This window comes from Anas platyrhynchos, chromosome 1 (assembly GCF_047663525.1).
Source record: "Anas platyrhynchos isolate ZD024472 breed Pekin duck chromosome 1, IASCAAS_PekinDuck_T2T, whole genome shotgun sequence".
Taxonomy (NCBI): Eukaryota; Metazoa; Chordata; class Aves; order Anseriformes; family Anatidae; genus Anas; species Anas platyrhynchos.
In genome coordinates this window covers 196,407,153-196,432,941 of record NC_092587.1, presented here as the reverse complement: position 1 = coordinate 196,432,941, position 25,789 = coordinate 196,407,153, and the positions used below count along the sequence as shown (strand labels likewise).

At 41.8% G+C, this 25,789-nt stretch overlaps 1 protein-coding gene across 1 annotated transcript in view; it reads right to left on the bottom strand.

Annotated features, from left to right (window-relative positions):
• The window catches only part of SLC36A4 (solute carrier family 36 member 4), a 154,785-nt gene extending 129,880 nt beyond the window's left edge, over nt 1-24,905 (bottom strand). The window contains exon 1 of the mRNA XM_072032782.1: nt 24,772-24,905. The gene's annotated coding sequence lies outside the window, so the exon portion shown is untranslated. The remainder of the gene's footprint in view (nt 1-24,771) is intronic.
• Nucleotides 24,906-25,789: the final 884 nt, after the last annotated feature.

Genomic DNA, 25,789 nt, shown 5'->3' with positions numbered 1-25,789 from the left:
TGGAAGTGCACAAGAGACAGGGAGAAGGAGAGCAGTAGAAAATTCACGCACTTTTCATGTTATAGTGATCCCATTTGATTCACGAAATGCCAGTGTTACAGGTGAGCTGCCATCATCTCAGCTTTTGGTGTAAACACAATGAAGTGGTGTCTTCTATTCACAAAGTAGTGCTGCACTGCAATTAGAAATAAATCTTCCTACGTCCTGTCACAGATGTTTTTGACCCTAAAGCTCTAATTCTCGGTGTAATGCTTGCTTCTGGATATCAGTTGCATAAAACTGTGTGTCCCAAACCCCATAAGCAAAGCCTTCAGAGGAGCAGAGGAATGCACTAACAACAATTGTTGTTTTCTGGAATACTGACATTGCATGGCATTGCCTTTATCAGTGCGGTGACCACCTCCTCTCCCATGTAGCTGGGTCAATGGGATACAGAAATGTCCCAAAGGAGCTGATGTCCCCTGCAGAGCCTGTGAAATCCAGAGAGGAGGTAGTCACTTCTGTTACGTGACCACTGTGCTGCTAACACAGAAGCCTTACCCACACTGAAAACCCTTTCGTGCGCTCTTATCAGTACAGAGATTCATTCAAAGTGTTCATGGAGGACTAAATACCACGTAAATCCCTCGTATACTGCTACTAGGAAGGAAGATACCCTTTTGTTTCTCCTTCTGGTTTGTAAACCAGCCTCATTACACCCTATAGGAATGATCTGTCCAACACCATCTCTTAGCCATATTTTGTCTCCTCTGATTCTGCCCTCCCTGTCCCATGTTATCAGCCTTTTATTGGCTTCAGGCCAAAATGCCACAAACTACTGCATACCTAGAATACAGATATACAAATGAGACCTTGCTTCTTTGGTTCTCCCCCCTCTGTTCCCCAAGGAGTGACAGTCTTTCTTCATGAAGCCTCAGGTTGTTTTGTGGCTGGGATTGTCCCTTAAGAGCAAAAGTTCTGTGCTGAATAGGGGAGAAAATTGCTAAACACTTTCATTTGTGAAATGCTATTGAACGGCTGGTAATTATAACTCTGTAGGGGTGGAGAGATTGACCCAGATTGGATGAAATCGGCAGGAATCACATCCGTGCTTTCCTCAGAGCCTCCCACTGCTGTGCTACCAGAACCAGCAGCTGATAAGTGTCTGCTGCCAATATTTTTGTTCCCATACCACCTTAATTTGTCTGAACAGGCCAACATAAAAATAACCGTGACCTATTTTCACCAGTGACTGCCATTGGTCTGGCTACTGCCAAGTCAGGTGCCGTGGAACAAGCTATTACCAAAAAAAAAAGGAGGCATTACAGCCACTGTTACTGGGCAGGGAGAACTGGATGCAGGAAACTCTGACCTCTGTTTCTGTGTCCGTCTGCTACACCAGAGCTGGCAAGCCTCTAACTCTCGGTATGATGCAGAAGATAAGCTTTGAAAACACAGACAATGTTATCAATGCCTCCTCTTTTGGAATAAAGTTCATGTCTTTGAGGTCGCCAACCTTCCGGTTCAGATTTGGTTGACCTACCTGGTGGTTGCAGTACAGCTAACACATTACACAACTAGAACATCATGCTAAAAACCAGCCTGTAGTCAATCTCTGCAACAAACCTACAGCGTTATGTTTCATTGTCTGTTACAGAGGCTAGAGCCAAAGCAAAAGGGAAACTTCTTGTCCAAAGACTGTGTCATCATGGGGGACTGAACTTTAGAAGCCCAGGTTTGTTTCTGGTCTTCCAGAAACACGCTCCTGCTTCTCCAAGGTACAACCCTTCTCACCCATGTATCGTGTTTAAATAACTCCAACAGCAGGAATCCAAGATCTGTGAAATTTCAATCTTTCCAGTCCAATGTCAAGACACTGCCAAATTTGGCAAAGGTGGGGTTGAGGGATCCTTCTGTTCCCTCTTTCTGTCTCCGTGATACTACTGTTATTCCCAAAATTGGGACTGTGAATGCACACTCAATGTGTTTCAAGGTCCTATCAGGACTCTACAGAAGTCATTTGTCAGAGATTACACTGCTTTCTGTCTGTCTCTGTATATTTAAAACTTCAGCAAAGGGTTTGGACTAAATCTGCCTTTTAATCTGCTGCAACAGCCTGGGCCAAATTTATTTTATCCTGGTTAAAGTTAGTGTGTGGCATAAGGTGCCACACAACACCAAATAAATATATAAATAATCAGATGTTTTCTTATTAAGAATACATCCATGAATTACTCAAAGACATTTCTGTGTTTTACAGCATTATGAAAGTGCAATCTCTAAAGTATTTATCTCCACTGGGGAAGAAAGAAAATTCATTTATATGCCACTTAAAAAGATAGTGGAAAAATAATAGAAAGAGAAGCATAGGAAGAACTGAAATACAGAGGAAGAAAATGAAAAAAGCAGCTTGCCTGATGCTACACTGAAATCTGTGATGCTGTAGGGACTTGAACTCCTCTCTTAACACATAGACTAATGCCACTCTTGCTCCGTAAAAGCTTTTGGCAGATGTATCTTTAATAGTCATCATGCAGATGAGATAATGTGAAGGATGTTCCTTTCCATCAGCATGGCTGATGAAAGTGGAGAATTTCCTATGGCAAAGCCATTTGGAGGCAAAGAATTATCACAGTTATTTCTGAAATACCTTACTGTCTCAACAATGCATCACCACCACTGCCAATTCATTTAAATAATAATAATAATAATAAATAAATAAATAAATAAATAAGCTTTCCAGTTCAGTGAATAAGCAACTTGTGTACACTTACAGAAGTGGTCCCAGATGTATTAGTGTGGTGTGTTGCAGCTGGCGGTGGCAGCTGATGAGAGCTCCCGAAGCGCATCCAAGCTGATGCTCCCAGTTCCTAACCAGCTCTTGCCTCCCATCTAGTGGCTACATTCACGCACTAAATATTTCACTCTGATGATTTTTTTTTTTTAATTAATTTGCTGAACAAGTACTTTGTCTGTAGGCCAAGTGATTTTAAGCAGAAGTGACAATTAGATTGTTTTTCTATAACTAAATGAGCATGCAATGAATATCTAAATGAAATAGGATAACTTCAGTGGGCAGTGTAATAGCCTCATTTCTCAGAATTTTATAAAGAACTTTGCTATGTGTCAATAAACCCAATTATTCAGATATTGTTGTTTCTTCCATACATCTTTGCAGGAGAGGTAAAGTGAGGAGATTTAAATATATATACATACATATATTATAAATGTAGATTTCTTCTGTTGCTTCCAGGATTTTGAGCCTTCTAAGCAAACTGTGTTCACAAACTCTGCATTGATACCGTTGAAAAAGATATCTTGCTTTTAATCTTAAGATGCAAAGTTGAAATCTTGTCAAGAAAATTCACTCCAGAAGAGTGTAAGAAATACCTAAGGGATTAAAACACCTACAGTTAAAGCTTAAGTGCACAAAAATTCTCAACTTTGCATCCTTCCCTCCAACACTGGCAGTCACAAGCTCTGTCCCAAGGAGAGAGATGCAGCTACAGCATCTGAACACGTAAGTGCCATGGCTGAGGCCCGACCTGAGTCCATATCCACGGACTCAGGATGAGGATGTCACAGGAAGGATGCTCCTGGAAAGTAGCTGCATGCATACAGGGACCTGGCTGCCAGACTTCATCTGGGCGCTCATCTGTTTGGGATAACGACCCAAATGAATGCAACTTTCATCAGACATCTATAAAGAGTAAGCATTCGCCCTCTTGAGGAGTGTAGCATGCAGAATGCAAAGCAGGGAATTATCCCATGTGAGAATATGATAGCTAATAAATAACTGTTTCTCATTCTTAAATAGGAAATAACTCCTTTGGGGTTTATTCCAATGTAGGACCTAATCCACTGCTGAATTATATTCAGCATCTAAGCATGGCTCAGAATTGATATCATCTGAGGTACTTTGTATCACCAGTATGTCCCACTATGAGCAAGAACAGTAAATTAAACAATGCCAGGGCACTAACAAATTATAGTTCATCCTACTTAATTGTTAGGGTAGCGCCTGGGGTATTTTTATGCTCAAAGTTTCCTAAACAACTCCCAGACATAATTTAGGACTTGGCACAGGCCATGCACCATTCTCAATTAAACAGTCACTCGATTTGGGAGGGAAAAAGAGTTTGGAAGTTGGCCCCAGTGCAGGAGGATGCATTTAAAGTGGTACTGCAGACATTGCCCTTGGCTACATCCATACTGCTGGGACATAAAAGACGCAGACTGAAAAATTAAATAATATCATTTTACATACATAAATGCAGAGTTTGGAGAGCTTCTTCTCATCATGGATTGCAAAAATTTGAATTTTTTGCTGAAACAAGCTGCCCACAGAGTCCAAAATTGTTACCAACATTTGGAGCTGTTGCATGTAAATGTCCTCCTCTTTCCTGAGAATGTAAGGAAATAGTTAAATTTAAATTTAGATTTAATTTCTTATTTGTATTGATATTCTTTACAAAAAAGACAAGAAATCCCTTGGCAGCGAGTACTCTGCAGTAAGGAGCCCTGTTCTGGATATGGGGATGTATTTCTTTTATAAGGCCAACAGTTCAGTTCAATTCAGTTAATTTAATTCCAAAGATGTTTAAATAATAACTCTGAGAATGTGTCCAACATATTTAACCAGTCCTTCTGCAGAAAATAATTCAAATAACAAAGGCTATATACCTAATAAAGACCATACACAGTAAAAATAACAGGCTTATTGCCCAGAGAATTGCAGCAGTGAATGTTGTGTCATAGATGTATAAATAAGTAATAACGGACAATTATAAATGAACATAAGAAGAGTTGGAAATTTTCAAAGTCGTCTATTTATTTGCACTTCAATGCACCAAGTATCCTTTTAAAAATACCATCTGAAGTAGAGTTGGCTAGAAAAGAACCAAAAGTGCTGAAAATGCTGTTTTGAAATTTCTAAAACTCTGTAAGAAGTTACCTAGTTAAATTTTATTCCAAAATCAGCCATTTTTTTCATTCTGCAAATCTTGCATGATCTATTTCTGCTTTCAGCGCTCAATGGCAGCTTTGTAAATGGATAAAGCTAACCCTTAGTCTCTTACAGCCCATATTCTCTTTTACGTATAACATTATCTAAAGGATCATCAGCAGTCTGATCCAAAGCTCATCTAAGATAACGGGAACTTTCCTACACCTTTAATAAATTGAGTGTTGGGCCCTAAATAGTGGAAGACCCAAAAGACTGAGCTACTAATATGGGTGCATCACTTAATTCAGGAAGAATTTTATACTTATTGAGCCCACCAATTTTTTAAAATAGCTCTAGGAGTAAATATGTACTGAAGTAATATTTTGAGCCATTTAATTTAGCAATAATTTCCTGCATTGCAACTAATGAGATCCTGTTGGAATAAATATCATCATCGCTGATCCAAGACAGACGTGTAATCAGGCAAGTTTGGGGAAACAGCATACCGCTATAATACATGCCAACCAGATTTGTTTAATAAATGATACTCCATGAAGAGTCCCCTAAATAAAATGTCCTTAGAGCCCAGAGACTCTTGAATCAGGTTTCCACTAATAAAAACAAGTCGGTAATCTGTGTAGTAATCCAAAGCCAGATCTAGGTGTGAGGAAAAGATGGTGCTTGGAAGAAATTTCAACAGCCTGTTACAAATGGCTGTGGTAAACTTTCCTTTCTGCACTGAAACCACCTGTTCTCCTAGAAAATGAGTTCTTCTAGACAACATGCTACAGTGGTGGCCATGGTGTGATCAATGCTGTGACAAGATACAGTTTGAAGCATTATTGGCTGCTAAGCCCCAGCTGTCCCATTGTCCCTGGCAGTGGTTTTGTGTTCAGAATGAATTGAAAATACAAAATCCTTGCAGTTTTCAGCAAAATAGTGTCTTTACCGTGATGTCTACACAAGGCTAGCATGCACCTATCAGGCTTATTTTACATCAAGCCCACTGAGTTTCTCTCCAAGTCACACAATCTGTTATGTGTTGATGCCTGTCTGAATGGTCCTTGATTTTCCAGTGACGATAATGGTTTTGTGCTGATGTGCACTGCAGTGTAAATATAGATAAGCAATGCTATTCCCACTGAGAAAGAGGAAATATATCACTATGTTATACTGCTATCCTTTCTAGCAACCTCTAAGCAATTAGTTCAAAAGACTTTTTGATTCCTTTTGTCAATTAATTCACATTGCATTCCTGGGAGTCACTGGCATTGTTGTCACAGGAGACTACCGTGTTTCTCTGGCATAAATATTGAGATGCTCGTAGGCTTTCATGGGTTTAGGCTCCACCTTGAATAAGCAAGCGTATAATAAGCTTCCACCTTGAATAAGCAAAAAAATCAGGCCTTGCCTACTCTTGGAATTAGTTTCCATTGAGCAGCTAGTTCTCAGTATTAGAAGTAATTATGCCAGCTCACACCTCACAGAGATGTTACAGACACTCTCGGGCTTGTGAGACATGGTTGGCTTACCATTTAATAAACAATAAAAATCCCATTATGTCTTTATCTATCGCAGAGAATTGCTGGGCACAGAATATGGAGGTCATTTCTAAACAGAGAGAAAAAAAAAAAAAAACCTTAAGTACTCCTAGGTAGAGCCCAAATACTGCTGAGATATAATGGGGCAGGATAGTAACAGCACACATTTTAATGTAAGCCAACAGCGATTCCAAAGCCTGTGTTTGGATACTTTTTTGGAAGAAAATTAATTGGAGGTTCTGATGGTATTTGCTTAAATAAAAACATGTTTGCATTTATTTAAAGGTAAAGATTTATTCTGTGGTTCCTCATGGTTTGTATTAATGTTCACTCATGGCTAGGCCAGTTTCTCCAGTGATACCCTGACGGGTTTATTCTCTGTACAAAGAAGATACAGCCAAACAGTAGGTAGGACTTTATGATCTTAGCTATGGCTGCTTGGCAATCTTCTGCTCCTGGAGGAGTTGATTGTTAAGGAGTACTACTAATGAAATACTGTAATTGTTCCCATTGCAGGAGTTAAACTGTACAAATTAGAGCACAATGGCAAACATCTCATGTGGAAGAAAACAGCTGCTAACAGCATTGCTCTGCGATAACATTTGGTGACAGCAGTAAACTGAGTTACTGAGGGCCCCATTCCCTTGTCAGCCAGCCAACATTATTGCAGTGGTATCATCAGTGTACACGCAAGTTTATTCTGAAGTGCTAACGGGATGCAGGTGGCAAAACATAATGAAACTTACCCCAGTCAATAGAAGATGCATTTTTTTTCCTGATCCTAGATTATTTATTTATTTATTTATTTATTAATAGACCAGGGGACCCAGCAGAACATTTGGGCTGCCTGCAATCATGGGACAAACTTATCATTTAATGCCATTCCCAATATCATCATTTTCAGTCATAAACTGGTCAGATTTCTTCTCCTCCCTAGTCACAGGGGAGGATTGCTCCACTAGGCTCTACCAAACTTCAGTGATGAAGGAAATTTTACTGCATGTGTGAGAGCATAGAAGCATTGCACAACTTCAGAATTTTTACTTAAAAGTGTCTAAAAGGATCCTCAACTTTTCCAAGGATCTGATCCCTAAAATCAACTAAATCAATGAAAGGAACTGATCTCTTACATCAGTGAAATCAGCAGAAATAGAGAAAGAAGGGCGACGAAGCTGGTGAGGGGTCTGAAGAACAAGTCCTACGAGGAGCGGCTGAAGGAGCTGGGCTTGTTCAGCCTGGAGAAGAGGAGGCTCAGGGGCGACCTTATCGCTCTCTACAGATACCTTAAAGGAGGCTGTAGAGAGGTGGGGGTTGGCCTGTTCTCCCACGTGCCTGGTGACAGGACGAGGGGGAATGGGCTAAAGTTGCACCAGGGTAGTTTTAGGTTAGATGTTAGGAAGAACTTCTTTACTGAAAGGGTTGTTAGGCACTGGAACAGGCTGCCCAGGGAGGTGGTGGAGTCACCATCCCTGGAAGTCTTCAAAAGACGTTTAGATGTAGAGCTTAGGGATATGGTTTAGTGGGGACTGTTAGTGTTAGGTTAGAGGTTGGACTCGATGATCTTGAGGTCTCTTCCAACCTAGAAATTCTGTGATTCTGTGATTACCCACGGTAAGATAACATCTTTTCAGCTTCATACTTAGTGTACTGAATATATATATATACATGTATATATATATATATATATATATATATATATATATATATATTATTTCATTAAGGAAAAGCATTTGTGCATTTTTTTTAATGAAAATGTAGAAGAATCTACTTTTAAATCAAAATATCTCCTCCATAATGTGAAGATGGTATATTTAGCATGCAGACTAGAAAGAACTCTTCCTGACTCTGAATTCCATTAACTTTGCACATTTTTATCTTACATACTCACAGTAATGTCAGGATCTCCATGGGTGCCTTCCACATGCACAGGTGCAGAGTGCAAGGATTTATACAGACTATTCCCTGTCTTCAGACTGCAAAGTACTACTGCCTGCAAAGTACTTCTGAGTGGCTCATGTTTGGAATGCCAGGACCATTAATCTAGTATTTTTAGCTAGCAAGAAATACAAATTCATCTCATCCCTCTGCATTCATGTAGCACCTTTTTACCAGGGAAGCTCATGGAGCAGATCCTCTTGGGAGTCATCATGCGGCACTTGAAGGGCAAGCAGGCGATCAGGCCCAGCCAGCATGGGTTTATGGAAGGCAGGTCCTGCTTGACGAACCTGATCTCCTTCTACGACAAAGTGACGCGCTGGGTGGATGAGGGAAAGGCTGTGGATGTGGTCTACCTTGACTTCAGCAAGGCTTTTGACACCGTCTCCCACAGCATTCTCCTCAAGAAACTGGCTGCTCTTGGCTTGGACTGGCGCACGCTTCGTTGGGTTAGAAACTGGCTGGATAGCCGGGCCCAAAGAGTTGTGGTGAATGGAGCCAAGTCCAGTTGGAGGCCAGTCACTAGTGGCGTCCCCCAGGGCTCGGTGCTGGGGCCGGTCCTCTTTAACATCTTCATCAATGATCTGGATGACGGCATTGAGTGCACCCTCAGTAAGTTTGCAGATGACACCAAGCTAGGTGCGTGTGTCGATCTGCTCGAGGGTAGGAAGGCTCTGCAGGAGGATCTGGATAGGCTGCACCGATGGGCTGAGGTCAACTGTATGAAGTTCAACAAGGCCAAGTGCCGGGTCCTGCACCTGGGGCGCAATAACCCCAAGCAGAACTACAGGCTGGGAGAGGAATGGTTGGAGAGCTGCCAGGCAGAGAAGGACCTGGGAGTGATGGTGGACAGTCGGCTGAATATGAGCCAGCAGTGTGCTCAGGTGGCCAAGAAGGCCAACGGCATCCTGGCTTGTATCAGAAACACTGTGACCAGCAGGGCTAGGGAGGTAATCGTCCCCCTGTACTCGGCTCTGGTGAGGCCGCACCTCGAGTACTGTGTTCAGTTTTGGGCCCCTCGCTACAAGAAGGACATCGAGGTGCTTGAGCGGGTCCAAAGAAGGGCGACGAAGCTGGTGAGGGGCCTGGAGAGCAAGTCCTATGAGGAGCGGCTGAAGGAGCTGGGCTTGTTCAGCCTAGAGAAGAGGAGGCTCAGGGGTGACCTTATTGCTCTGTATAAGTACATTAAAGGAGGCTGTAGAGAGGTGGGGGTTGGCCTGTTCTCCCATGTGCCTGGTGACAGGACGAGGGGGAATGGGCTAAAGTTACGCCAGGGTAGTTTTAGGTTAGATGTTAGGAAGAATTTCTTTACTGAAAGGGTTGTGAGGCACTGGAACGGGCTGCCCAGGGAGGTGGTGGAGTCACCATCCCTGGAAGTCTTCAAAAGACGTTTAGATGTAGAGCTTAGGGATATGGTTTAGTGGGGACTGTTAGTGTTAGGTTAGAGGTTGGACTCGATGATCTTGAGGTCTCTTCCAACCTAGAAATTCTGTGATTCTGTGATTCTTTCTCCCTTCTAACCTTTAAGCAGAAGTTTTGTTTATCCTTGCCTTCCTGCTGGAACAGATCATTAAATAGAAACATGGCTAATTAGTAATTTTCAATAGAAAGCCTCAATTTCTCAAACATATAACATCTCAAAACTTATGGGCCCTCCTCAGTTTGCTTCACTCTTACTTATATTAGTTGTGGTTTGACATATGTTCCTGCCCAGTGCTCTGGCCAGCCTAGCCCACCCTGGACAGGCACAGCACTCTCTGTGGCAAAGATAGTTTTCCATCGAATGCTTTCCTGGCATGCACATCCTCACACTAGGAGAGGATGTTAAGTCATTTAATAATTAGTTTCAGTCATTTATGTGATTTCAATTAATCTACAGTTTTCATGTCCTCACATCCAGAGTCAGCTTCACTATAAATAGTTGTCCTCAGATGACTGGGAAAAGCAGCTGAGGGGTGGATTTAAGTAGTCATTAAAAACAAAACAAAACAAAATAAAAACAGAACCGTGTTGTTTAAAAACAGTTCTTTTCATCAATTATCAACTTCAACATTTGTGTTTGCAGGCAGTATGTCCTGTGAGAGATTTTGTGTATGTAAGATGTGTGTATGTTTGCGTGTGGAGATGCTTAAAGTCTGTCCTGTAAGGATCAGCTAGCTCTTGTAATCAAGAAACAGCTATTACACGGCTGAATTTCAAACACAAGAGGTAAGTTAAATATTGTTGAGGAATGATCCACAGGAACTGTCTATCCTTCAAACATTCAATTAATTTGCAATTTGCATAACACATACACTAGCCCATATGACCAGTTCAAGTCATAGCTTTATCACTGGGATATTAGCTGGATACTTTAATCAACTAATTTTAGACTTTTTACATACTTGGCTTTCACATGCCACTGCTGTGTAAGGGACTTTCTAATAGGTGACAAATCCCAGCTGGCTTTCCAGAGATAATGTTTTATATTACTCTTACCCAGCAACCTTGCAGCAATGCAACACCATTCAAAATATGAAAAAATTGTGAAAAAATGCCACCACTTATAATCTTCCAGTTCCCAAGTGCTCCTGAACTTTTACAGGTGGAGGTCCCTAGTTCCATCTTGAGCTCTCCAGCCTAAGGCATCACAAATGTCTCCAACATCTCTGCCGTGAGGGAAGAGGTTGCTCCTGTGCTGCCTTTCTTCATGGAGCTCATCCCACCTCTTCTGTGTTTCCAAAAGAACTTTCCAGGAACTGTAATTGTGGTAAATCTGACACAGAAAAATTCTTTTGGAAAAAATGTTTCCCTGGTGGGTCTTTCACACACTTTGTAGAGACAGAAAATGAAATCTACTCCCCCAATCTACTCTCAATAGCAGGAACAGTCATTCCAAATTAAATGGGACAAATAAATCTTGGGTTGATGACAGAATTTGTTGTTCACCAACAGATCTGCAGTAGACAGGTCATGATAACCTAGGCTTTTGCCTCTATACTGTGACTCAATTTGGAGTTAAAGAGGGCAGAGGGGACAAGTGAGAGATTAGTGATAACAGAGGACTGAAGTGGTGTGCTGTGCTACTCAGCACTCAGCATTACGTTTGAAAACTACTTATATGTTAGAAGTAGTCAAAACACTCCTTAGAAATTAGGTGAAAGACCATTTGGACAGAAATTATTTTTAAAATATAATTTTTCAGTTATGTGGAATGGGAAACAAGTACTCATGTAGCTTAACTCTGTTCTGTTCTTGCCTCATTTATGAAGAACAATGTATTTATTACAACACCTGCCACATAATTATATCTCTCTGTACCCAAGAAGAATGCAGTTTTAACTGAAAATATTTAAATTTCTGTTTATTTTCACAAAATGTTTTTCTCTTATGATAGGACATATTATTTTGCTGCACAGGCTTAAACCTGAAACAATTTCAATGGCGTTTCCCTGGGGATAGAGGAATGGAGAATTAGGATCACTAATTGTGTTTCTAAGTATATCTCATAATAGCCTAACAGGCCGTAAAGAATTCCAATATCTATTCTGTAATAAAAAGCTGTACAAAAATAGTCTGATTGACCAAAGCCAATACCTGGCCAGTGCGGATGAATGGCAGAAATTGGCTGACAATAAAGGCTCTTGGTGTCAGAGTCAAGTGTGGGAAGGCTGAGCCCCATCTTCGCAGGGTCCTGTGCATTTCACCCCAGATGACCTGGGGCTGCCTGCAGCACCCCAGAGCACTGCGAGAGGCTGCAAATTGTTCTTACCGCAAATCGCTGCACAAACAAAAAGCTAGCAGGCATTTTGTGGAAGACTACCTACAAGGGAGGGCCTGGAAAGCCCTCTGAGATACCTGGCATTTCCCAGGCGCTGTGACACAAGTACAGCCTGTACCAACGGGCACTCCACAGTCAGCGTGATGCCTTCTGCTCTTTGTGTCAGCTGCAGGCAGTGGTTCCTGATGGCTTGCAGAGCCATAACTGTAATCAGTTCCCAGCCCATCCATTAAGCGAGCTCAGTTTCTCATGGCAGAACCAACATCCATCAGCAGAAGTCCCTTGCCTCGCCTGAACATCGATGTCAGTTGTTTTGTTCAGATCCTCTGAACGTCACAGCCCTTTTTAGCACGTGGCCTCCTACACAATAAACGATTGCCAGAAACTATGTTAGCCTGCCTAGCACAGCTATAAAAATGTCAGCTGGGTGAGATTTCGTGTCTGTAGGCAGCAGGAGCTGCTTACCCTCCCCACTCGCAGCTGTACTTCTTTCCAGAGCGCCTTTTATTCACTTCTGTCTCACAGTCCCACCCTCTTCAGCACAGCATGTTTGTTTGCTTACAAACACTTCTGTAAGTCAATAAATAATACTAAAAAATGTATGCAATAACATAGAAAGAGATGCAAGAGATCATCTTTAGCAAAGAAAGAATTACATTGAGGAAAAGCACCAATATGACTATCCTGGTCAGATTTAGACTTGTTAAAAAGACAAAAATTGTACTTATCTTAATAAATCTAAGAATAATCCAACCTTGCCTATGGTTAACCATGCTATACACGTGCCAAAAAGAAACAAAAATATATATAATATTCCTATTGCAATTAATAGTTATGTTATTATTCACCATATGATGTTGAAAACTCATCCACAAAAATGAAGGGCATAAATAACATATTCCCTCAGTAATAAACAATAAAAAATGGATCCTATCAAGCATTCAAAAATTCTCACAGCACAGCAAATTTAACATTGAGTCAGAAACTGTTGGGTTATTTTAAAGATTGTTTTTTCTTATGTGAACATTTTTGGCAAAATTTCTATTTCAATACATTTGTACTTTAGCAGTATATTTTAGAGTAAATCGATCAAAAATGATTTGTATGTAATTTAGTATCATAAAATCAAACTCAAAAGCATCCATTTATAGTAACACAGAATCATGCAGTTGGAAGATGGTCCTGGGGTGTTGCAGGAAGCACGGCCGAAAGCACGACAGACACCAGTAGAGTCAGATCATGCTCCATTTTATTGCCCGAATAGCCTAACTTTTATAGAGAACTTAACAGGGGCGGACAGTGTTTCACACAAGATTATTGGTCAAAAGCACTCAGACAAACAACTATAAGAAAACAACCCCACCTGCAAGAAAACAACCCCCTTGTGATTAGCAGTCACATAGATCTTGTCCTTGAAGCCAGCTACTGGTAACAATATTTTTCTGAGTTCCTCAATTGGGCGATGTGGGAACACTGTCATGGGAACTTCTCATAGTTGCCCTGGTAGCTTGGTTTGCTCAGCTACAGCAAGCCATGGGATTTTTGCTGTTTCAAGAAATCCCTCAACAATTCCCCCTTCTTCTTTTGAGCAAACCAAGCCCGACACAGCAGTTTTACAAGTGACTCTTTAGCTATACTTACAACACACAACGATGATTATCACCACCATAAACCAAATCCTTAATCCCCTTGTGACTAAACCCAGCAACCATCTACACCTTGTTTCAAACAAGTCAGTGAACCATTGATTGAAAGGATTGATACCATACTGAATCTTTCTAATATGCTCTTTCAGGAAAGTAATGGATTTGTGAATTGACTCATTATGATCAGAAAGGTTTAAACAGTACATTCCCTTAAAGTCCTCACACCCATTCCTTTGAGCCAAAAGCAAGATGTCAATAGCAGCTTGATCCTGTAAAAGCAGATGTCGCAGACTATTTTGATCTGGTAACATCTCCTCAAGTATCTCTGTCGTGGCATAGGCTTGCCTCTTGGCCCAGCATACCAATTTTTCTAAGTTGTTTCGTGCGGCCGCAGATGCCACTCCAGGCACTGAAATTGCTAATGCCGCTCTAGCTGCAACCCCACACAATTCAACATTATCATTGCAATCCGATGCAAGCAATGCCCATTTATGTCTGGTGATCTCACGCAACTGTAACAAGCTAGGAGCAAATACAATGAGTTTATCTAAGTAACATGGACATCTGATAGCATTTGCAGGGATACCTTGCCAGGCCCCATCCCCACAAATCAGAAGGACATCAGGAGGTAAGGCCAAAGCTGCACAATTGTTCCAAACACTGTAGTTGTTACCCCTTGTCTCCATGCTACAAACCCCTAAACCCTGCTTAGCAGCATCATTGTAATCACAGGTGTTATTTGTGTTTTTGTACCAGTATGGCTCTTTCCCGGTTCCTGTAGCAGGATTCACCTGATAGCCACGGCTACGTTCACATTTGTAGCCACCTTTCAGGTTGATACAGATTTGACTACAGATACCAGGGTTTTGACATTCATCAATATCTCCACAGTTTCTCTTGTCTACAAAGTCAAACCCAGCTGGACAGTCACATTCATGTATGTTGCATTCCTTCAGGGGCTCATCACCCCAGTCCTTGCAGTCTCTCTGCTGGTTACACACTTTATTGATATCTATGCATTCTCCACTTCTGCACTTGAATTTGCCAGGTCCAGAGCACTGAATAACATTGTTACAGTTTGCTTCATCAGTGCCATCCAGACAGTCTCTCACACCACTGCACTGCCTACTCCCATGGACACAGTTCCCATCTTCACATCTGAACTGGTCTGGCCTGCAGGTCTGAGAAGGGCAGTTAATTTCATCACTTCCATCCTTGCAATCAGGATCTCTGTTACAGTCTTTTTCACCATCACATTTCCAGGACACCAGGATACACTGGGTTGACTGAGGACCACAGCTGATTTCATTTACCTGGCATGTTCTCATATAACACAGATCAGCAATCTCATCAGACCCATTTTCACAGTCCGGATCCCCATCACACTGCCATCTGTTTGGCACACACTGACCACTGTTGCACACAAAGTCAGATTCAGCACACGTCTTCTTCACACAAGCACTCTCATCACTGCCGTCTGAGCAGTCTTCACATTTTGCTCTAGCACTGTCGGCAGCAGTGCACAGGCAGGTGAGGGCGAGCAGCAGGCAGAGCGCCCCACAGCGCGGCAGTGCCTGCCGCCGCCCTGCACCTATGTCACTTATACTACTCCTATTACCCGTGCTGTTAGTGTCAGTGGCATCCTCCTGGTACCGTTTGTGTCTTTGCCGCCCCTTACTCTCCCCCTTTTCTTTTTGCCACTGGCCATTCACCACAAATGGATGAGACACATGATTACTAGTTAGGAAAGAGAGTGTAACGTCTGCTATACGGCTGCAGGCAGTGCCAGCTGCAATCCTAGAAGCTGTTTGTGAACGAGCCTGCCGGTGGTCATTTGGCAGTGTAATCTGCGTCTCTGCACTCCTGCCCCGCAATAGAGCTAAATCGTCATTAATAGTCCGTAGACTGAGGCAACCCCACGGAATGTTATCCAGAAACATAGTTATAACACCGATCTGGGGACGAATAGTCTTTTTTGCATTGCAAGATAAACCTCTTATAAAAAGAATGACAAAGAGAAGCAGCACAGCCGCTGCTGCCTCCATGGTTACGTCAGACAGGCTGCAGGGTCCTAATGTCCGCCCCTCTGCTCTGTGCCGACTCGCCACACGGTGAGGGTCGGCTGCCGTTGTCCACTGATGCCTCTGGTCTCCCATAGCAACTCGATCTCGGATGTCCCGCATCACACCGTGATCACGTCAATTTCCCGCGGCCCTCCGCAATTCCACGTCCCGCCGCAACTCTTTTTCCCGCGGCCCTCCGCAATTCCACGTCCCGCCGCAACTCTTTTTCCCGCGGCCCTCCGCAATTCCACGTCCCGCCGCAACTCTATTTCCCGCGGCCCTCCGCAATTCCACGTCCCGCCGCAACTCTATTTCCCGCGGCCCTCCGCAATTCCACGTCTCGCCGCAACTCTTTTTCCCGCGGCCCTCCGCAATTCCACGTCTCGCCGCAACTCCGTTTACCCGCGGCCCTCCGCAATTCCACGTCCCGCCGCAACTCTTTTTCCCGCGGCCCTCCGCAATTCCACGTCCCGCCGCAACTCTATTTCCCGCGGCCCTCCGCAATTCCACGTCCCGCCGCAACTCTTTTTCCCGCGGCCCTCCGCAATTCCACGTCCCGCCGCAACTCTATTTCCCGCGGCCCTCCGCAATTCCACGTCTCGCCGCAACTCCGTTTACCCGCGGCCCTCCGCAATTCCACGTCTCGCCGCAACTCTTTTTCCCGCGGCCCTCCGCAATTCCACGTCTCGCCGCAACTCCGTTTACCCGCGGCCCTCCGCAATTCCACGTCCCGCCGCAACTCTTTTTCCCGCGGCCCTCCGCAATTCCACGTCCCGCCGCAACTCTTTTTCCCGCGGCCCTCCGCAATTCCACGTCCCGCCGCAAAAACCCCGTTTCCCACCGTTTTCACGCGTCTCTCAGCGGGAGTACCGCGTCTCACCGTGAGGCCTGTGTACCGTGTGTCCGGGCCGGTGTCCGGTCTGCTCAAGCGCCGGTCGGATGGGCGCTCCGAAGTCCCGACGGCGCGGCGAGATCGCGGCGCCGCTGGTCCCGGCGCCGCCGGTCCCGGCGCCGCTGGTCTCCTGGTCTACCTGCGTTCGGATGTGCCGGCGCCGCTGGTGTCCCGCTGCGCTGCGATGTTTGCCCCGGCGCTGCTGCGATGTCCGTGCTCGGCTGCGATGTCTGCTCCGGTGCTGCGATGTCCTGCTCCTGTGCGATGTCTGTTCAGGTCCTGTTCAGGTCTCCCGCTGCGATGTCCTGTTCAGGCCCTGTTCAGGTCTCAGCCTGTTCGGGCGCCATATGTTGCAGGAAGCACGGCCGAAAGCACGACAGACACCAGTAGAGTCAGATCATGCTCCATTTTATTGCCCGAATAGCCTAACTTTTATAGAGAACTTAACAGGGGCGGACAGTGTTTCACACAAGATTATTGGTCAAAAGCACTCAGACAAACAACTATAAGAAAACAACCCCACCTGCAAGAAAACAACCCCCTTGTGATTAGCAGTCACATAGATCTTGTCCTTGAAGCCAGCTACTGGTAACAATATTTTTCTGAGTTCCTCAATTGGGCGATGTGGGAACACTGTCATGGGAACTTCTCATAGTTGCCCTGGTAGCTTGGTTTGCTCAGCTACAGCAAGCCATGGGATTTTTGCTGTTTCAAGAAATCCCTCAACACTGGGGCTCACCTGTCTCGTTCTTACAGGCTTTGAGTAAAGGCAATTTGCCAGCCCACCCAGTGCTTCACCCTCCTCACCAGCAAAATACTTCTTTTTAACTTCAGCGTCAATTTTCCATGCTCAAATGCAAGTGAATTTCTACTTGTCTTAGCAACCATTCTCTTACTTTTATAATATAGAGAGATTTGTGTATACATACATATATAGATCATATAACAGTTTAGATTATATACGTATATATTTCCACCTGATCTAGTGGAAGGTGTCCCTGCCTATGGCAGGAGGGTGGAATTAGATGATCTTTAAGGTCCCTTCCAACCCAAACCACTCTATGATTCTATATTTTTATATATACATATGTAGCATGTATTTGCATGTGTATAATACAAACTATATATGTATTATATACTGTATAGTATATCTACATTATATATACTATATAATGTATACTTTGCACTACACTAAATATTCCATATGGTACAGATACATCTACATATCATCTAGCTATTTGCAGCTATCATGTCAATAAAGAGGCATAAGGCATTTGAGAGCAGCTGAAGATCCCGATAGTTATTTGCTTCTGTTTTCAGGAACCTGAAAATGTGTTTCGAGATTTAGGTTTCTGGCATGTTAAGCCCATTTGAACCTGGAATTACTGTAGGCTATGCAACAGTGAAACTGCATAGCACAAATATCAAAGGCAAATTTGTTATAGTTTATTTTTTCACCTGGGTTTGGCTAGATGGGTCTACTGCTGCTGTTTCCACAGAGCATCATCCCAGAGTGGACAGCCACTAGCACCTAATTACCTTGACAAATAACCCGGTTTTAATATTTCTTTTTTGGTTAAAACTCTTCCAATATTAGTTCTGGAAAAGGGTTATCTTGCTGATTATCAGAAGAGAAATGCAATGAAGATAGCTGCAATATTTCCAGATGCAAATATGTGGTCAAGTTCATACAAAGAATGATAATGAGACTCATCTGCTACATAGTGAGTGTCTTTTTAATTATTGCAGTTCTCTTCTGCTCATTTATTATCCTAACAAAACTGTTTAAGAAACTTCATTTTAAGACTGGAACCAATACAATTAGAAATATCAATTTCACTTTTAACTGAAGTCACCCAATTAGTAAATACAATTAATGGCAATTTTAAAATCAGTTCCCATTAGAATATGATGGGACCTAACTCTCCCAGGATCAATAACAATTTTCTGGTTTTCAGTCACCAGTGCCTGGAATAACAAAAGGCAGAGCAAGTAAATAGATAAGAAGACGGTTTGAGTATGAGAGGTTTGGAGTTTCCAAAAAACATATATTTTAATGTCATAGTGGTCACTCTAAGTGTGAATACCCAACGGTTTTTGTTTTGTGTAGTATCTAGTACACAAGACCAGCACACAAAACTTACACATTATCTAGCACACAAGACCAGACTTTCAAAATAACTTAACTTCCCTTTAAGCTCAAAATACATATTCAGGTATTTTTGGGTGCATCTCAAGTGCAGAGGTTTTTTGAAACTTTCTGTTTATTTTCATGTCAGGAAAGCAGCTCAAAGCTGTAAGTGTTATTTCTCTGATTATGGAGCTAATTCTGGGCTGCCAAAAACATTCAGAAAAATCTCAGCTAGCTCTCTCCAATGCAAGACTCGAGTCTGTTCTGGGGAAGAGCTCACCCACAGGGCAGCTCCCAAAACACAGCATGGGTGAGACTACACCAGTTCTGCCTTTGCCCAGCACTATTGCAGAATGACCAAACACCTCCCAAGTGTCTTCCCCAGAGTAAAAAAAACACACACCAGTGGGCTCAGAAACAGATCTTACATTACAGACACAAAGTGTCTGTATAAGCAGAAAATCAACCTCTAGGGAGGGCTGGAGGGGCACCAAATAGCATTCAGAGGAGACCGTGCCCAAGTGCATGGGAGTGTGGATGCAGATGGAGAATTTGCCTCAAGCTGTGCGGACTTGGCCCAAGGTCAAGGCCCACTCTCATCTAATCACGTAGATGTGACATCACCACTCAGTCTGGATGGCATCAAGATTTAGGTCTGGAGACTTCAGCTTTATTCACAGCCTGAGGACATCTTTGACTGAGGACTCTCCAGTTAGTACTTGGAAAAAAAAAAATGCAGGAGCAAGATCTACAACAATTGAATCATAAAGCATGATAAAACTGCCAAGTTAAGGTCGCAGCTTCAGTTTTGGAGTTCTGCACTGTTTAACTGCTTTTATTTTCAAACCTATTCCTTGTTCAGGTGGTAGAGCTCTCTAGAGCAAAGAGGATTGTTTTGGTTATGTTTGGAGAGAGGGCTCTAAGATCAAAAGTAGCATTACAGAAACTAAATAAAACATTGAGAGTAGCACCCTTTTCTTTTACTGATTTAATGTATCATTTATGAATAAAGCTAAGTAGCAATCACCTCTCATTTTGTTTTCGGTGAAGTTTCCAGGGTCAGATTCTGTACCATTGGAAAGCTCCATTCAATGCACTGCAGTAATTGGACCTGTCCTAATGTACACCAGCTGCTGCTTTCATCCATTTGTAGAAGTACAGCAATTTGCTAGACATATCCATGGTGGATAGTACAGGTCTTTTATGAACTAGCCCATCTAGTACTATTTCCTCCTTGTGATTTCTTATTTTTAGATCAATACAGTAAGTACCATTAAGTATTCTCTAATCTTAGGCTTTTATGCCCCATTATGTTACTTTTAAATTGTCATCATGATGATATTACAGGCAACATGATGGACACATCAGGCACCAATTAAGATTTAAAAGCTAATAATGATCTAAAAATGTAGGTAATTAGAATTGTCTGAGAATAATTTTCTCAGGGCATCTCTTGACATGTGTAGCTTTTTTAACCTAGTGGCAAAGGATCTTATCCTCTGGCTCTCCTGCTCTTCATGAGTGCAGCTGGAGGTCAGAAGGATATCCCAGTTTTGAAAGTTTGAGACCATTGCAAGCCCTGGGTTCCTGTTTTCTCACTAAAAGTAGGACAGAGATTCCTTCTGAGTCCTGTTTCTTGTGTGTTAATTGGAGACCCTTTATGTATGAAACAAAAATCTGGAAGTTACAACAGGTAGAAAAAAGACTGAGATGCACGCTGAGAATTTCAGCTTTTACTTCTAGCAGACAAAGCCTAGGTCCTAACAGAAAATCCAGACACTGACGATGGGACAAATACCTCTGAATGATCTCTGATCTCAAGATTAACTGTGCTACAAAAAATTTGTGGCAGTGTACAGGACTTCAGTTAAGCACCTTCTGATTTCCAATGACATAAGTGAGATCTAGCTATTCACGGAGAGATAATATTCATTTATGATATCTTGTTTCTGAACAAGTATTTTTTAAATTTATCTGCCTTTTTTTTTTTCCTTAGTCTCTTTTCCAGCATTTTAACTCATGGGAAGGTGGGGAAAGACAAGATTTTTGGTTTTCTGGCCAAAAGATCCAGTGAAATAAAGCTGCCCAGGATTTCTTAATGTTTTTCTTTCTCCTTTTTCTCTTTTTCATTTATATAACTTTATAATCTCTGTACTTGGAAGAGCACACAGTACTTTCTTTCCCTCTTGCCAAGCTTTGGTGTTTTGTTTTGTTTTCATTCTATTTTCTTTGAAGTTAAAAAGTGCAAAAGAGAAAACTGAAAACTTGTAAAGTTTCATTCTATTGGATATAATGCCAAAAGAGGGGAAGGACAGAAAGAAAATAGTATCCAAGCTATTATAACTACTAACATGGTCTGTTTTTAAAAGTTGGACAAATAAGTGTTTGTCTGCTTCATTTAAAATATCAATAGAAGTGTGCCTGAGGAGAGATAGAGCACCCTGAGCTGAAGGAATCCAGCTGAGAATTTCCATAAGAAATTAGGCTGATATAGGGATTCTTTGCAGTCTTTCTGTTTCTCTGGCTAGAATAATATAAAGATGAGTCACTTTGCAAAGGACTTTTCATCAGCAGAAAATAGTTTATATTGTGTTTAATTGTAGCTTCAACATTTAATCTACCAAGAAGTTATTAAATACTGGCTTTGAGCATAAAAACCCTATAGCAGTCAAATAAAATAAATTTAGTTTCAAAAACTTCCTAGCCGTAACTTAGGTGTTTCTCATATCTCAGTCATTCATTGTAAAGCCACCTCAAAATCTTTTCAGCCCTATATGCTGAAATTGGTAGATGGTCAATACTTCCCACATAACAGTAAATAAGTCATAAAGTAAGCGTTTAGACTACTTAGGCTATTCCTGAAAACAAAACAAGAATTCTTTCCAGAAAGTAACTCCACTGCAGGAGATTTCTAAGTGTGTGTGTATGAAGAAGACTCCCATCTGACAAGAAAATTGCTTACTTGGCAAAGAAAGACTTAAAAAATACAGGGCTTGCCTTGCTGAACGGTTCTGAAAAGCTAAATGTCATATGTAATGTTTTGAAAGCCATGAAGTATATAATTTTGTGAGACAGTGAGGTCCAGATCTTGCCCATCTATGAGAAAACAGCCTGTCAAAGCCCTGGATAAGAACTATTGCCATTACGCAGAGCTACTCTCATCTTGCCTTGTCCCATTTCATTGCTTGTTCCCTGAGACAGCAGGGATATACAGTCTGGATTTCAGTCTGCATTAGGCAGTGGTGTTTGTATTGCTCTATCTATCACCCATTTACAGGTCCTATCGAGCAACTGTGGAGGTAGAGAGCCTCTTCCCCTTTTATTCTTGAGTTGCTCTAGCAGTAAAGCTGAATTGTCTGACTGATAGTTTGAAATTGCCACATTTTCATACACTATATTCTTCTTTCAACTCCTCAAGACTCCTTATTTCTGTTCAGTTCACTCAGAGGGAAAGAGAACTTGTTTTGCCCTCAGCTTGCTTAATTAACACAATGAGATAAGACAGGGCTGGCTTAGAAGTTAAACTGCAGAGCAGAAGAAATATTTAAGGTAAAGAAAGGATGTGTAGCTGCAACTGGTTGTGAATAAGTTTTAGTCTTCAGATTGAAAGAATATTGGAGGCTGTAAAAACCCACAGTTAGGATTAATAATGGAAGGAAAGGAAAATGAGTCTTTTGTTTTGCCAGGTACAACCAGGATGATGCTTGATGGCTTCCTGTGCTATGAGAACTTGGACCCAGAGATCCAGGGCAGCCTCTCCCAGTTCCCGAGCTGAATTTAAATTCCTCTACTGAATTTAGGGAAAAACAAACAAATAAAAAAAACCTCTTGATATATTTTTGCAAATATGAAAACCTTAAAACACCATACAAGGTTTAAGAGACCTGAGTGTTTAATGTGGAAAAAAAGTTGCGGATCTCTTGAGTTTATTTAAAATATATATATAAGATTTTCTTTAGTCATTAGAAGAGCAGCATCTAACCTGAATGCCTTGGCATTTCCAATTCATGCCAGAATTTCAAATCTTTGTGAGTAACAGTAACTAAAATCTACTCATGCTACTGACTGCTGCCACTCTATAAATATCAAAGATCACATAAATGCCTGAATGAAGATACAGAAGGGTCTAATTAAATTAATGACTGCAATAATATATAAGGAGAAATAATTATGTTTAAAGCACCCTGTTCTAAATAACAAAGGGAAGCTTTAATATATCATTCTTTTGATTTAAATAACAGTCAGATTATTCCCAGGAAAAACTCTTAAATGCCTTAACGCGTAATTAAACTTATAACAATAGGATGGTATTCACCAATTAGCAAGAGATATTCATGTGAGAGGAACACTTCAATAGAGCCAGCAGCATTAAAAAATCATTTATATACAACAGACCAAGCCAGGCAGTGGAGCAGAGGAGAAAAACATGTCTTTTCCAGGTATAACCCTTTGGAACACACCACCAGCTTTCCTTCAAAGGTGAACGCCTCTCACTGCTCCAGGGGATAGTTTGTTAGAAAAACCCATTACTCTACAGCCAGCACAGCTGCCTAACGAGCACAGCCTTCTGCAGTCTCACATTAATTTTGTTAATACTTCTTGTATTAATACTTCCTCATGCAAAGTTTCACAGCAGCTGTTACCAAGAAAGTTCAGGCTTTAAAAGTTAAACCTGGATCAAAGTTGCCTGCAAAGCACGGCTGTAAAAGTTACTACGTGTGTAATAAATTTCCCAATAACTGGTTATTTCAGCCAAAAGGGAGGGGATTTTGTGACTCCAGTAGGTGAACAGCTTGTCCATGACTACAGGATATAAGCAATTTTGATGTGCCTGTGCTCGATTTACAGCTGTAATATATTTGTAGCAATTAATAATGTATTAACCCTTTAATAAGCCCTCAATTAAGAGAATCTGAAGCCCTAGGCAAGTTTAAAACTCAGACACTCTTGGCTATGATAGTCACGCCAAAGGCTTGTAACATATTTTCCAGATTCCCCAAAGACTGAAATAAATCATGATTCATGGAATTTTAAAAATTCATCGTGCGCTGCAGTCATAGAATACTTTAGGTCAAAAAAACTGTGTCCAAGAGACTACGGACAGATTTTCTCACACAGAAACCTATTCATAACCCTGTCTCAACAGAGTGAATAAGCAATTCAGAGTTACTGGTGACTAGCACAGCAGGTACCTTCAGAGTGCTGAAGTTACTAAACCACAAATAAACATTAAAAAAAAAAATTAAAAGTAAAAATAATTTAAAAAATAAAGACCTTAAAAGCAAATAGTTCACAGTCCTGAATGTCACTGCTATTCCTGTTAATTCCCTCTGTGGCGTCTACAACAGGTGAAACACCAAAGACCTGCTACAAACAGAGGTATAACTGGACAAGGAGTTATATGCCCATCTATTTACCTCTTTGATTTCTGTAAGAAAGTTCTTTTTATTTTGGCTTTATTTCCTAGGGCTTGGGTGTTTTTGAAGAAATGCAAGATAATAGAGAGGCATATTGAATCTAACTTCACAAGGAGCAAACATTTTCAAAAATTTGCTTGCCAGGGAAAGCAGTAGATGGGCTTTCTGGGAAGGGCTGATTTTGTCCACCAGGATGTTTCTGTCCTGAAAAGGTGACGTCAGAGTGCGTCAAGCAGAGACCAGTGCAGCTGACATTTTGTCCTTTTCTTTCAGTTCACAAAATAGACATATTTACAATGAGGACTAAGACTGTCTTTTTTAAAAGCTATCCTTTAGCCTGGCAAGAAAACAGAGAGCACCTAATTAGCAAGAGCAAACATTTCCAAGAAGATGACACTAATGCTTAAGTTCCATATTCAGATGGGTGTCTGACAAGACTTGAAAACACACTACTTCTCTTACCAAAACCTTGGAACAAAGGCAGAAGGGCAGCCTCCACTGCGGCTCTTGCAGCGTGCCAGGTCAGTTCTGTCTACGCCACGGTTGCCAGGTGACCTGCAGGTGCTGAGCAGGACATGGGGCTGAAAAAGTCACGGCAGCTGGTAGAACTGCTCTGGTTTACAACAGATAATGTTTTCTTCCAAAAGCTGCCTTGTCTCTTAGGAAACACCTGCAAATATAGACCTAATTAAAGCACCGGCTTGCATACAGAGCAGTGATTATCTTGAAGAAAATACTCCTTCTGCACTTCTCTGTTTATTCTCTCAGAAATGATAAACATTTGGCTATTCTCTATTTACAATAGCATATAGGAATTCAAAGCAAATCATTTGTACAGAATCACTTGTACAAATCATTTGTACTGAAAACAGGCAAAATTCACCTGAAATCTGAAATATTTCCTCAAGCCATTATTTTATTTTTTTTTAAGAACATGGGCTTGAGTTAGCGTAAATCTGGTCTCATGTGTCAGTGGTGGAGGTTTCAACACCTGTAAAAGGCATTATATTTGTGTGTTCCCGTCTGGGAAACAGGACTCTGGTGCTTGAGCCTGAAATATATTTACACTACATTATTTTTCTTAAAAGCCATTTCATCGCTGTGAGGACTAATTTGTTTCCATTCTGTCATCAGAAATGAACAGAAAACTGTAGTATCAAAATTAAGATAATTCTGAGCGTGTGTAATAGAGGAGAGCTGTGGGATGCCCACCGGAGCGGCCCCCGCCGTTCCCGTGCTGCGGGCTCTGCTGCCATCAAGTGGAAATCAGAGCAAACGTGAAGGCTCAGAACTCATCATCCTTACCCAGCCTCAGTTGTGGGACAGTGGTCCTAAGAATGGAGACCCCGCAGGGTGCAGTCAGCAGATGTCCTTTGTGGCTGATGGTGAATCCAGCTCGCCAGAAACGCTGCACCAAAGGGCAAAGGGTGTCATCATCAGAGAGAAGTTCAAGTCGGCAGGGTCATTCCTTATGTGTACT